The 7,302-nt window shown below is 40.6% G+C and overlaps 1 non-coding gene across 1 annotated transcript; it reads left to right on the forward strand.

Moving 5' to 3' along the window:
* The first annotated feature begins 2,260 nt into the window (after nucleotides 1-2,260).
* Trnat-agu lies at nucleotides 2,261-2,332 on the forward strand. Its single transcript has one exon. It is a non-coding gene; the product is annotated as a tRNA-Thr (tRNA).
* The last annotated feature ends 4,970 nt before the right edge of the window (nucleotides 2,333-7,302 follow it).

Here is a 7,302-nt window from a genome sequence, read left to right on the forward strand (position 1 = left end):
CTTCGCAGTTTCTCGGGATGTAATTGACGTATTGCGATGCAACCAACGCCATTATTTATGTGATTTTTCATGCTATTGATTGCATACTAAATAATAGAGAATGTCCATTTAAAAATACACAAGTTTATATTGAAAATAGTATTTGGCTACGTTTTAAAATTTCGTATAGTATTTGGTTTCCTTAGCCCCTACCGTACGTTCATGCTGGTGAAAACCGTTTTTGAATATCTATTGTTGTTCCAGAGATATTTTAGGTGACAGAGTTAGGTGAGACACCCTGTATAATAGGAACAAGAATGGACATGCAGTGCACCAAATACACTGAGGTGAAAAGGGTCATGGAATACCTCCTAATTTCGAGTCGGACCTCATTTCACCCTACGTAGTGCAGCAACTCGTTATCACATGGACTCAACAAGTTGTCGAAAGTCCCCTGCAGAAGTATTGAGCCATGCTGCGTGTGTAGCTGTATAATAGCGAAAGTGTTGTCGATGTTGGATTTTGTGCACGAACTGACATCTCGATTATCTCCCATAATTGTTCAATGGGATTCATGTCGGGCGATCTGGGTGGCCAGATCATTCGTTCGGACTGTCCAGATTTTTCTTCAAAACAGTCGCGAACAATTGTGGCCCACTGACACGGCGCATTGCTATCCATAAAAATTCTGCCGTTGTTTGGGAACATAGCCGAACGTAAACATATCCCACCAATGATCTGTTCAGTTGAGCCAGAGGACCCAGCCCATTCCATGCAAACAAATCCCACACCATCATGGCACACGTTGCACAATGCCTTGTTGACAACTTGGGTCCATCTTTTCGTGGGGTGTGCTCCACACTCGAATCCTACCACCAGCTCTTACCAACAGAAATCGGGACTCGTCTGACCAGCCCACAGTTTTCCAGTCGTCTAGGGTCCAACCTATAGCGTCACGATCTCAGGCGATGTCGTGCTGCTAACAAAGGCCCTATCGTCGGTCGTCTGCTGCCTTAGCCCATTAACACTAAATTTCACCGCACTCTCCTAACGGATACCTTCTGATTTCTGCGATTATTTCACTCATTGTTGCTTGTATGTGAGCATAGACAACTCTGCTCACATCCCGCTGCCCTCTGTCGTTCAGTGAAGGTCGACAGCCACTGCTTTGTTCGTAGTGAGAGGTAATGCCTGAAATTTGGTATTCACGGCACACTCTTGACACTTGGATCACCTGAGTACAAATGACAGCTATGCCAATGCACTGCCCTTTATAACATGTGTAAGCGGTATTATCGCCATTTGTATATGCGCATATCGCTGTCTCATGACTTTTTCACACACACACACACACACACACACACACACACACACACACACACACACACCTCATGTACGTGAGATGTTAAGCCTTTGTATTGTCATAATTTTCTGTTATTTGTTTCATGAAAATTACATCTGGCAAACACCAAGAGAAGAGGACATCAACTGGAATGAACAAGAAGAAAAATTGTAAAAGAAACAAAACTGGATAACGATATATAACTTTCAATAATTGTGTTTACACTACGCTGTAAAACAAAATGGTAAGTATTGTACTCTCTAGTTTTTCCTTCCCTGAAGATAGAGTGGTTTCATATGTGATGTTTACTCATTCCAAATGGGCTCTAGTTGGTAGACGCATTTTTAAAAATTTCTGCAATAGTAGATAACTTGAACAATAATATCTCAGTTGCGTAAAATGGCTGAACTCATGTGGTGACTGCATGTAACTGCTGAGAGACGTTTTGTTGTTTAATTTCAGTAATCTCTTATTAAAGAACATTGTTATTCAGCAAACTGAATCATTTATGTGCTGATACTGAATTGGAGTAAGTGATTTAACTTATATAATTTCGATGAATCCGAAACTTTACATGAAATGTGAGATGAATAGTAAAAAGGGATCTCTTGCTGGAGAAGTAAATTTTTCGGCAAATGCAAAAACATCATAACGACTAAGATATCCATTTCCGTTTTTTGGCGAATTTTAATAATTTACTTTAATCTGTACATGTTTTTATCGATCTGAATGTTTTCAATAAGGATAGAAGCTGAAGTAATGAATTAAAATTTGTCCCAGGGTAACTACTACACCGCCCTGGCAGTGTAGCTAACTCAGTTGCACAAATTACTCTACTCCAATGCCCTGCCTAACATAAACTTCAATTCACACTTGAGCCCATCTTGATTTTCCTGATTTGGTAGCTGAGGTAGTTTGTGTAGCAGTGTTACCCACAATGCCAGGGTGGTGTAGTGGTCAACACATCTGCCTAGTATGCAGAAGAACTGGGTTCCATCCCCAGCCTCCGCACAAGTTTTAAATCATTACCTCAGCTGCTATCCTTACCAAAGATTACGTTGAGACTCAATATGTCTACAGGAAAATGTAATTCTATGAGATCAATAGATTTGAAAGTTGTTGGTCATTGATTCTTTCTAATGACATTGTTCACTCCTTTTGGATTCAGTCTTCTTGTTATTGTTAAGGGAAAGTAACTTTGATCCAGCAAGAAGTCCCTTTCAAAATCTCACAGCTGTATATGCAATGCTTCACAGGATAGCATCTCCTAATATTAGAGGCATATTATGGAGCACAGAGTAGTTTTGTATAAAAGACAAACATTTTGTCATTACAATAATGCCAGCGCAGACAAATGGTTCATTTTATTTTAGAGTTATAAATTTTTCAAATGCTGCCAATTTGCAGTTGACTATAACACAGAATAAAAATACCAATATTTTTCCAAAAGAAGCAGCACAGGGTTCAGTAATTTCTCACAGTTTGGGTCAATTTACTTCTTTTTACATTTATGTACACGGGACGTGCTGTAGGACGCAGGGTTTGACCACATAATATACAGGGTGTCCCAGCTATCTTGTCAACCCAAAATATCTCTGGAACAATAACAGCTATTGGAAAAAGACTTTCATCGGTATAAATGTATGGCTGGGGCCCATGAATGTAGATATTGAGCCTCAGGACGTGCGATAGCAGCGCATGTCGGGTGTTTCAAGCGTCAACTTCGCGTCTCAATATCTCGGGATGTAATGGGAATATTGCGATGCAATTAACGCCATTGTGTATGTACTTTGTCATGCTATGGGTTGCTGAAGAAAAAATATAGGAGGTCCATTTAAAAAAACATAAGTTTGTGTTAAAAAAACACACATGCTTTCGTTTTAGAATGTTTCCAAATATGTACATTCATGGGCCCCAGCCCTACATTGATACCGGTGAAAGTCGTTTTACAATAGCTGTTATTGTTCCAGAGATATTTTGGGTGGACAAGATAGCTGGGACACCCTGTATAATGTTGACTTAAAAGCTCTATACCATTTGACAAAGGACATTTTAAGGACAAAATATATGCAGAATTTGTATCTTAAGTATCTCCAATTAAACAATGTTAATAAAATGGAACTTTAAAATGCATTGTCTCAAAATACCTCTTTTCCATCGCAGTGAGTAATAACTCACTCAAATTTAGAGATAGAAACCCATTTCTTTTACAAATTGTTCAGAATTTAATGTCAAACGTAAAAATTACAATAACTCAAAATACAAAATTTTCGACAAGAGGTCCCTTTTTGCTTTCCGTAAGAATTTAGTGCGAATGAGAGCCAGTACACTGACACAGCTATACATGATGTAAGCACTTCACCTCAGGAAACTGAATCGCCTGCTGAAAGCGAAGTAATTGATCACTATCCAAGTACAATATACAAACACTACACTGCTTAAGAACTGAATGGAGAAGGTAAAGCAAATGTCTACAGGAATGTCTACTACAAGTGGTATATCAACTTAGCGTAATGAACAAGACGAATTCTGTAACAAAACGTCCACTAGAAACAATGAGCTCCATAACGAAATTTCTTCACATATAACAATCTTAGCCAACACTTTGTCAATTTTAGCTTTACAGCAGAATGTTACGAAAACTGAAACGACAAATTTGTCTGTGCTATGCAGCACGTTAACTTCCACAATCACTTTTATGGAAGATGCATGCAAGGTCCTTCCCTACACAATGAAAAAATTGCCTGACGAACAACCTCAAACCAAAGAGTCTCTTCGCAAGCTAGATTCGAAGGTAGAAAATTTCACTGCAGAGCATGAAGCTAAGATTTATCTCCAATTTGACACACAAAGAGATAGTTTCGAGAAAGATAATTCCGAAAGTTTTCAAACAGGCAAAGCCGTGTTAATGAAAGACTGAATTCAGAATTGCCGAGTTTTGTTCAAAGGACGGTTAAAGAGGTATTATCACAAGGAGGAACTTCAGGAGAAACCATTAACGTAGAGTCAAATCAAATGAAAAATCTGTGGAAAAAGACTTGCCAAAGTAATAGGAAACGTAGTTTTGCGTCCAAGAAAGGCTCAACAAAAAGGTCTTTAATCCGGAACCCTTTAATAGCTGACAGGATAGCTTTTGCAAATACTTTGAAAAATACCTAAATAAAACAAGATACCGAGATAAGATCACATCTAACCGGGATGTTTTCGGATGTTAATGGCTATATTGCCGCTTGATATAAGGGACAAATTGGTCGATGTACCTGTAAACAAAGTGGAAGATTTTATGTCCGTGCTGGACTCGCTTGACTTTGTATAAGAGGATGCTAAACTGAATAATAGTACCAATAACTTTACAACACACCCTATTCCTCCATAAAGGCCATCGCATAACCATGGCGGACAAGAGAGCATCGACTAAATTACTTCACGCAGCCAGGACCGCCTGTCATGTGCAGTCCACAGCAGATTGACTGTGGTCCACCAAATTCACATAAAAAGAAATGGAATGATAACTGCTATCATCCAGGATATTACGGTAGTGGTAATGGATATGGGCCAAATCATAACAACCACTAAGGCAAGAATAGGAATTCCCACTTGGAGAATCACAATCAACTACCCATGCACAATAATAATAAGATGCAGAAGGTTCCTGCACAGAGCCGCACAACTGAAGATGATTGGTGGACACAGAGCCCCACTGGAAAAATTACTGATGTGTGGCAGACGAGCAATCTGCTAATACAGGGCCAATAAACCAAGTCGGACCGCACTGTGCCCTGAAATGGTGGCTGACAGATGGGACGGGGCCAATGAAGACAATACAGTAATGTACCTATCTTTCCTCTAATTATGCATAGCGTAGCTAATTCTGCTTACCCAATTTTCACTTTGTGTCAGTCTCATTTTTTACGCATTGTCTTCCTTTTCTCCTGCTTCTTTTACTGAATTTTATATTTTTTCTTTAATCAGTTAAATTTATTATCTCCTGTGATATCCTAGGATTCCTCCAAGGGCTTGGGGTTTTACCTATATGATCCTCTGCTGCCTTCACTGTTTCATCTCTGAAAGCTACCCATTCTTCTTCTACTGTATTTCTTTCTCCTGGCTCAGTCAATCGTCCCTAGTGCTCCCTTTGTAACTCGCAACTTGCGATACTTTCAATTTATCCAAAACCCCTCTACATGACTTCTCATCTTTTTGCCAATTCTCTAGCTTTAGTCTACAGTGCATATCCAATACATTACACTCAGCGTCCTTATCGCCACATGGAAATGTCTTACACTTTCAATTCTGGATGTACCTGACTGATCGATCTAATGTTCCACGCTCCGAATCGTAGAATATCAGTATTGTTTATCCTCGTGATGACATCCTCCTAAGTAGTCCCCATTCAGAGATCCGAATGGAGGACGTTCCATGCTCTGGAATATTTTACCCAAAGGATCCGTCATCATATAACCATATCATAGGAGAAAATAAAATCAGTAGCTTCAAAGTCCCCCCCCCCCCCCCCCCCCCCCCCATGAACCATGGACCGTGCTGTTGGTGGGGAGGCTTGCGTGCCTCAGCGATACAGATAGCAGTACCATAGGTGCAACCACAACGGAGGGGTATCTGTTGAGAGGCCAGACAAATGTGCGGTTCCTGAAGAGGGGCAGCAGCCTTTTCAGTAGTTGCAGGGGCAACAGTTTGGATGATTGACTGCTCTGGCTTTGTAACATTAACCAAAATGGCCTTGCTGTGCTGGTACTGAGAACGGCTGAAAGCAAGGAGAAACTACGGCCGTTATTTTTCCCGAGGGCATGCAGCTTTACTGTATGGGTAAATGATGATGGCATCCGCTTGGGTAAAATATTCCGGAGGTAAAATAGTCCCCCATTCGGATCTCCGGGCAGGGACTACTCAGGAGGACGTTGTTATCAGGAGAAAGAAAAATGGCGTTCTACGGGTCGGAGCGTGGGATGTCAGATCCTTTAATCGGGCAGGTAGATTAGAAACTTTAAAAAGGGAAATTGATAGGTTAAAGTTAGATATAGTGGGAATTAGTGAAGTTCGGTGCCAGGAGGAACAAGCCTTATAGTCAGGTGAATACAGGTTTATAATGCAAAATCAAATAGGGATAATGCAAGAGTAGGTTTAATAATGAATAAAAACTAGGAACGCGGGTAAGCTACTACAAACAGCATAGTGAACGCATTATTGCGGCCAAGATAAAATGGTTCAAATGGCTCTGAGCACTATGGGACTTAACATCTATGGTCATCAGTCCCCTAGAACTTAGAACTACTTAAACCTAACTAACCTAAGGACAGCACACAACACCCAGCCATCACGAGGCAGAGAAAATCCCTGACCCCGCCGGGAATCGAACCCGGGAACCCGGGCGTGGGAAGCGAGAACGCTACCGCACGACCACGAGATGCGGGCGCGGCCAAGATAGATACGAAGCCCACACCTACCACAGTAGTACAAGTTTATATGCCGACTAGCTCCGCAGATGACGAAGAGATTGATGAAATGTAAGATGAGATAAAAGAAATTATTCAGATAGTGAAGGGAGACGAAAATTTAATAGTCATTGGTGACTGGAGTTCGATAGTAGGAAAAGGAAGAGAAGGAAACGTAGTAGGTGAATATGGAATGGGGGCAAGGAATGAAAGAGGAAGCCGCCTGGTAGAATTTTGCACAGAGCACAACTTAATCGTAGCAAACACTTGGTTCAAGAATCATGAGAGAAGGTTGTATACATGGAAGAAGCCTGGAGATACTGGAAGGTGTCAGATAGATTATATAATGGTAAGACAGAGATTTAGGAACTAGGTTTTAAATTGTAAGACATTTGCAGGGGCAGATGTAGACTCTGACCACAATCTATTGGTTATGAACTGTAGATTAAAACTGAATAAACTACAAAAAGTTGGGAATTTAAGGAGATGGGACCTGGATAAATCGAAAGAACCAGATGTTGTAGAGTTTTA

This window comes from Schistocerca americana, chromosome X (assembly GCF_021461395.2).
Source record: "Schistocerca americana isolate TAMUIC-IGC-003095 chromosome X, iqSchAmer2.1, whole genome shotgun sequence".
Classification (NCBI taxonomy): Eukaryota; Metazoa; Arthropoda; class Insecta; order Orthoptera; family Acrididae; genus Schistocerca; species Schistocerca americana.